At 42.6% G+C, this 6,000-nt stretch overlaps 2 pseudogenes across 2 annotated transcripts; one reads left to right on the top strand and one right to left on the bottom strand.

The window, feature by feature from the left end:
• Window positions 1-244: 244 nt before the first annotated feature.
• LOC308425407 (chromobox protein homolog 3-like) lies at window positions 245-794 on the top strand (annotated as a pseudogene). Its single transcript has one exon. The product of its transcript is annotated as a chromobox protein homolog 3-like (transcript).
• Window positions 795-2,165: 1,371 nt separating this feature from the next.
• On the bottom strand, window positions 2,166-2,641 carry LOC308426119 (low molecular weight phosphotyrosine protein phosphatase-like; annotated as a pseudogene). Its single transcript has one exon. The product of its transcript is annotated as a low molecular weight phosphotyrosine protein phosphatase-like (transcript).
• Between the last annotated feature and the right edge of the window lie 3,359 nt (window positions 2,642-6,000).

Genomic DNA, 6,000 nt, shown 5'->3' with positions numbered 1-6,000 from the left:
GGCTCGCTGGGCTCAGAGGCTGACCTGGGCCTGGTAGGCCATTCTTTATTGGGTTTTCTTTTCTTCCATATTTGCTGCCTCATTATTCTGTGATGATGGCCAGGTTGGAGATTTAGTTAGTCTAAGAATGCTTAGCCACGTCTCGGATGTGGCGGAGCTGAAGCGCGCAGGCGGGAGACTGCAGGATCCGCGGCCCTGAGTGTCTGAGCGGTGAACTCTTCAAGTCTCTGCTTAAATTTTAAAAATGGCCTCCAATAAAACTATATTGCAAAAAAATGGGAAAGAAACAGAATGGAAAGAGTAAAAAAGTTGAAGAGGCAGAACCTGAAGAATTTGTAGTAGAAAAAGTACTGGACCGTCGTGTAGTGAATGGGAAGGTGGAGCATTTCCTGAAGTGGAAGGGGTTCACAGATGCTGATAATACTTGGGAACCAGAAGAAAATTTAGATTGTCCAGAATTAATTGAAGCATTTCTTAATTCTCAAAAGGCTGGTAAAGAAAAAGATGGTACAAAAAGGAAATCTTTATCTGACTGAATCTGATGATAGCGAATCAAAGAAGAAAAGAGATGCTGCTGACAAACCAGGGGCTTTGCCGGGGGTCTTGATCCTGAACGAATCATCGGTGCCACAGACAGCAGTGGAGAGTTACTGTTTCTCATGAAGTGGAAAGACTCAGAGGAGGCTGACCTGGTTCTGGCAAAGGAAGCGAATATGAAGTGTCCTCAGATTGTCATTGCCTTCTATGAGGAGAAGCTGACTTGGCATTCTTGTCCTGAAGATGAAGCACAGTAATTGTTTGCATTTATATATATATACATATATATATATACATATATAGATACATACACACACACACTCACACACACACACATACACATACATATATATAATCTGGATCTCGGGTTCTGAATTACTAGTGTGGCAAAAATTACATTCTGATGAAAATCAAGTTTGATATGCTGGTTTTAAAAGTATTGACAGTAGTTGGGATATTTTTTGGGTTTTGTTCGGCATCAAAAGGCACTGATTCATTTGAGCAAGTAAGAGCTTTCTGTAGTGGCTTCCTTTAACAATAGAGTATTTGATACCGTGTTGTATTTCCTCGGCTTTGAAGAATAGCTCTTCTTAAATGCTGGGGAGACTTTACAGTCATTACTAAGGTCAGAACTTATTTTTAACTGGGACACAGAATGGCCATTCTGAGGTTTTTGTTCTTATGCGGTGTATACATAGAACACATAACTTGTTTGTTTTGTCTTGTTTTTAATACTCAAAACAACTGAAGAATATACAAGTTGATGAGATTCCATCATTGTGAACATTTTCCTAAACCATAACCTTTCAGATTAAGCAGAGTCTAATTTACTGGAGAGTTTAAAAGCAACCACATGAGAATTGATGTATTATCAAGTAAATACAGTAGTTTATTTGCAGAATGTTGTCCATATCAACTCCCCCTTCAGAAAATGGAATTAGACAAAGTAGTAGTGTGATTCAGAAACAAGACTTGGGCCAGTGTGGTGGTGCACACCTTTAATCCCAGCACTCTAGAGCTCTGATTTAAGAGGCCAGCTGGTCTACAGAGGCAGGACCCTGTCAGCCAGTCTTGTAAAGGTTCCTCTGATGAGCCAACATTCCTTTGCAGAAAGTTAAAATCTGTACTAAAAGGTTATGATTCATGGAATCTGTTTAATGTGGAAATAGAATCATGGTTGGAGCTGATGTTGGCAATTTAAGACCTTCTGACTGAGTGAACAAAATTTGCTAATATCAATTAATGACCTGCATGCTTTTCTTTACCCTGACTCATTCCTTACTAGTAGGATCAATCTTTTCAGTATTTGGGATCTGGTTTAATGAGCCAGAAAAGTAACTTTGTAGTTTCAGAATGTCATCCAACTGTATATTTACTTTATTGTAAATAATGGTGAACAGTGGTCAATAAATAGTTTTATATTCCTTTAAAAAAAAAGAATGCTTAGCCACACCTCAAACTGTCTGATTCAAATTTTTATCCTTCTGAACATATGCCTAATTTCCACCTACAGTTATTTTAAAGATACACAGTAAGTCAGCTGAAAAGAGAGGTGGGGGATGGGGCTAAGGACTGCCGCCACCCTTGGGCATAGCAGTGGTGAGTTGCTCAGTGGTGGGTAGGACCAGCTAGTGAGTCTTCTCCAGAAAGGCCTTGCAGCACCTAAGGCATTGCTGGTCCACCACCTCGAAGTCAGAGTCATTGCCATAATAGGGATCTTCAATAATGAGCTGTTTCTGTGGGCCATGGCTCCCAAGCAGCTCAGTTCTAGCTTTGCAGTTTTTAACTTGATGACTTTTTCTATTCAAATCCCTCAGATTGCTTTCATCCACACATAGTATATAACAGAATATGGCACAGTCTTCTCTTGTAATCTGCCGTGCAATGTGATGTATGTGGATGCCGTGTTTTCTCATGCAGCTCTGCCCTCGAGAGTCAGGGGCTTCCCCACTTCATAGGTGGAGGTAGCCGCACTGTCTATCGTCCCACTATCTGAAACCTTTTCTTCAGTGACTAATTTCCTGAACACTGCTTCTGCAACGGGTGGCTGGCAAATGTTGCCGAGACACGCGAACAGCACTGACTTGGACCCAGCCTCTGCCATGTTTCATTCAGTGCAGACCCTGGCACCCAGAACAAGATGGCCCTCTTACCGCCAGATCACAACCTTTTCTCTTCCTCCTGCTGGCCTGCTCAGCACAGCGACAGACAATTCCCTCTTACTCCTTCCTGACAGGTTTGTCACAATAAGTCTTGGGACTTATAAACTACAATAACTTTATTCATTTGTCCCCAGAGAAAGAATTGTTCTTGTATACCAACAAATGGAATAAGAGGGCAGAGCAGTCAGTGACTGTGAAGTGTGGCTTACTCTGAACTGTCTGAGAAGGCACCGAGAACACTACCAGCAGACAGTGTGTAGCTTCCTGCCTGCGTCTTCCCAATCAATAGCTTCGAAGTGATATGACTTTGGTCTTTTTATTGCCCTTAACTTTGTGAGACAAAGAAAATTTCAAAGTATTTTAGAATATCAAGCATGGACACCTATATATAAATGAGGATGCTTGAATGTGCTAATTTGCAATTGGGCCAAAGTTGGTAGGTTGAAAAATACCAAGAGTAAATTGTATCAGAAGTCCTAGAAAGTATGACGGGCACATAAGACATAAGACATAACTGGAAGGAGGGGCAAGAGGACGAACTGAAGGAGAAGGAAAAGAGCCTAGAAAAAAAAAAAAAAAAAGGATACCTGCTCAGCTAGGGAGGAAAGGTAGAAAGGTACTGACTTCAATGTGTGGGCCATCTGACTGGGTTGTAGAGCTGCCAGACCAAGAGGGGAGACAGGCGGCCATTATATTGGATGGAAGCCCTGGGGGTGGGACATCAGCATCTTTAGCGTTTTCAGAAACTCTTGAGTCTGATCAACTCAACTAAACCTCGGGACAGACTTGGCGAAGAATTCCTGTCTAGTGCAGTATAGTGCAATTTTCCTAGCAACCACTAGAGGGCAATCCTGCCCAATGAAGACCAAAGTCCGACCACACACTTGTCTAGTATACCTAGGTTTACAATTAATCTAGGAAGTGAAATTATGAATGAGTTTCATTTACTTTTGATCTTCTACACTTTACAATGGTATCAAAGTTAACCCATCACTTTTGTGATTACTAATAATTAAAGAACTGATTAGTGAAAAGTTGAGCTTTCATCCGATTAATAAATGGGGTGATGATCTGGACAGGCACGACCCCAAAGACTTAAGTGACCAGCAGATACTTAATGTTTGAAATGTCAACATCCTCAGACCGCAGGAAACGCAAATTAAAACTCGGGTGTGTCACTCCTGCATGTATACCTGAAGGATCCTGGGTCCACATACCTCAGAGAGACCAGCACATCCACATCGTTGCTGTGATATCTACAGTAGCTAAGAAATCAAGCAGCCCCGGTGCCCATCTGGCAGACAAGCACATAAGGAAAACGTGGTGTGCACATAAATGGAATTTCATTAAGCTGTACGAAAAAATTAAATCATAACACTCAAGGTGAAGTAAGCAGAGCCAGAGATTGTTATGCTACAGGAAATGAGCCAGACTCAGAGAAACACTGTCTTTCCTCGCATGTGGAACATTGATTTAAGTGCGCATGCGCGTGTTGAGAGTAGAAAGAGGACCACGACCTGAGAAAAGAGGAAGAGGCCTTACAGGGAGGAGAAGAGAGAGCAACGGAATAAGGCAGTGGTTCGTAGTCTTCGATCGCTGCCACAACCCTTTTAATACAGTTTCTCGTGTTGTGCCGATTCCTAACCATTAAATTATTTTTGTTGCTATTTTATAACTGTACTTTTGAGGTTGCTATGAATCGATGCAAATATCTGATCTCCAGGATATCTGGAGATTCTGATATATGACCCCTGTGGAAGGACCATTTACTCCCTCAGAGGGGTCGCGACCGAGAGGTTGAGAACCGATGGGCTCAGGCCCCATGAAAGGAGAGCAGGTGGAGGGGGGTGAAGCAGAGAAGGGGGACTTAAGAACAATGAATGACAGCGAACACATACCACGGAGAAAACCGGGGCCACGGGTGAACTGATTCATTTTTAAAGTGATTTTTAAAAGCTTCGTCCTGTGATCTCCTATTCGATGGGACAGATAAAGGGTGTGACGTGCGTATAGCTGGCACATGACAAAGTACTGATTCTTGTCTTATCTCAGTGATAGAAATGTGGCTCACAATCTTTCCATCTCCCTATGGGTTTAAATTCTCATAATAAAAATACTTCAAATATAAAATTGAGAAAAGTTGGGGTGAATGAAATAATATGTATATCCATTCATTTAAGGATAATTTCCGCCTTAGTAAGACAGTGAAGATCTCGAGAAAACCATACTCACCCTTGGGTACCAATGGATAAACATCTGGAAAGACTTACGCTCGAATATTTGTTTAAGCATTCTGTCTGGCTGCAGAGACGGCTCCACGTCAAGGACAGAACACGAAAGCCAAGAACTCCAACTGGTTACTGTTTTAACTTATCAAATACTTTCAAACACAGCAGCTAAAAATAACCATTAACCTTGCTAGTCATGGGTTTAAAATTGAGGCAGGGCTTGGCTGGCCAGCTGCTGCTTCACACCAAGTTGCGGTAGACATTGGCCCAGGCCTAGAATTTCAAAAACCCCACAGGACTAAATATTGAAGATGGTTCGCTCACACAGCAGCAGATGCTGCTGCCACCAGCCATCTCACCTGAAGTGACTCGGAGCAGTGAAATTTCTTACAAGCAGAGTTTTCAGCCCAAGGCTCTAAGCCAGTGAGTGGGGCTTGTATACCAGATGTCCTGCCCATCAGATATCTACATTATAATTCACAACAGTAGCAAAATTAGTTATGAAGTAGCAATGAAATAATGCTATGGTTGGGGGTCAGCAGCACATGAGGAATGGTATTAAAGGGTCAAAGCTTTAGGAAGGTTCTAAGCAAGCCAAGCAGAAGTCACACAAGCTTCTTGTGGTTGTTGCTGTAGCTGGTCATCGGACACCCTCCAGAAAGCCATGTGTAGAAGGCGTGGTCCCCAGAGTGGCGTGCTGGACAAGGAGGGACCCTGGCCTCTCTTCCCTAGCTGGAGACGTGAGCACGCCCACTGGCATGCGTCCTACCTCCAGGCAGCAGGGCGGCCCAGCTTAGACTTGAACCTTCTAAATCACGAGCCAGAATAAAGCTCTACTATTTCCTTATGGAGGCATGAAGGGACTAATGTACCTTCAATAATCTAACTTTCTGTATACACAGCTTAACTTTCGTGGCAGCTTTGGGTAGGCTGGGGACAGCTGTTCCCAGTGTGTGCTGATTGTTTTCTTCTGAGAAGGATGGAGGGTCATGGTGAGAACTTACCCCGGTCTGAGTTCTTCCTTTTTCCTAACTAGCGACTTTGAAATATAATTATATTTTTAAGAGGTATAT

The sequence above is a fragment of the Micromys minutus genome (assembly GCF_963924665.1).
Source record: "Micromys minutus genome assembly, chromosome: 10".
NCBI classification, from domain to species: domain Eukaryota; kingdom Metazoa; phylum Chordata; class Mammalia; order Rodentia; family Muridae; genus Micromys; species Micromys minutus.
The sequence above is the reverse complement of the archived record's forward strand: the minus strand, read 5'-3'. Positions and strand labels throughout refer to the sequence as shown.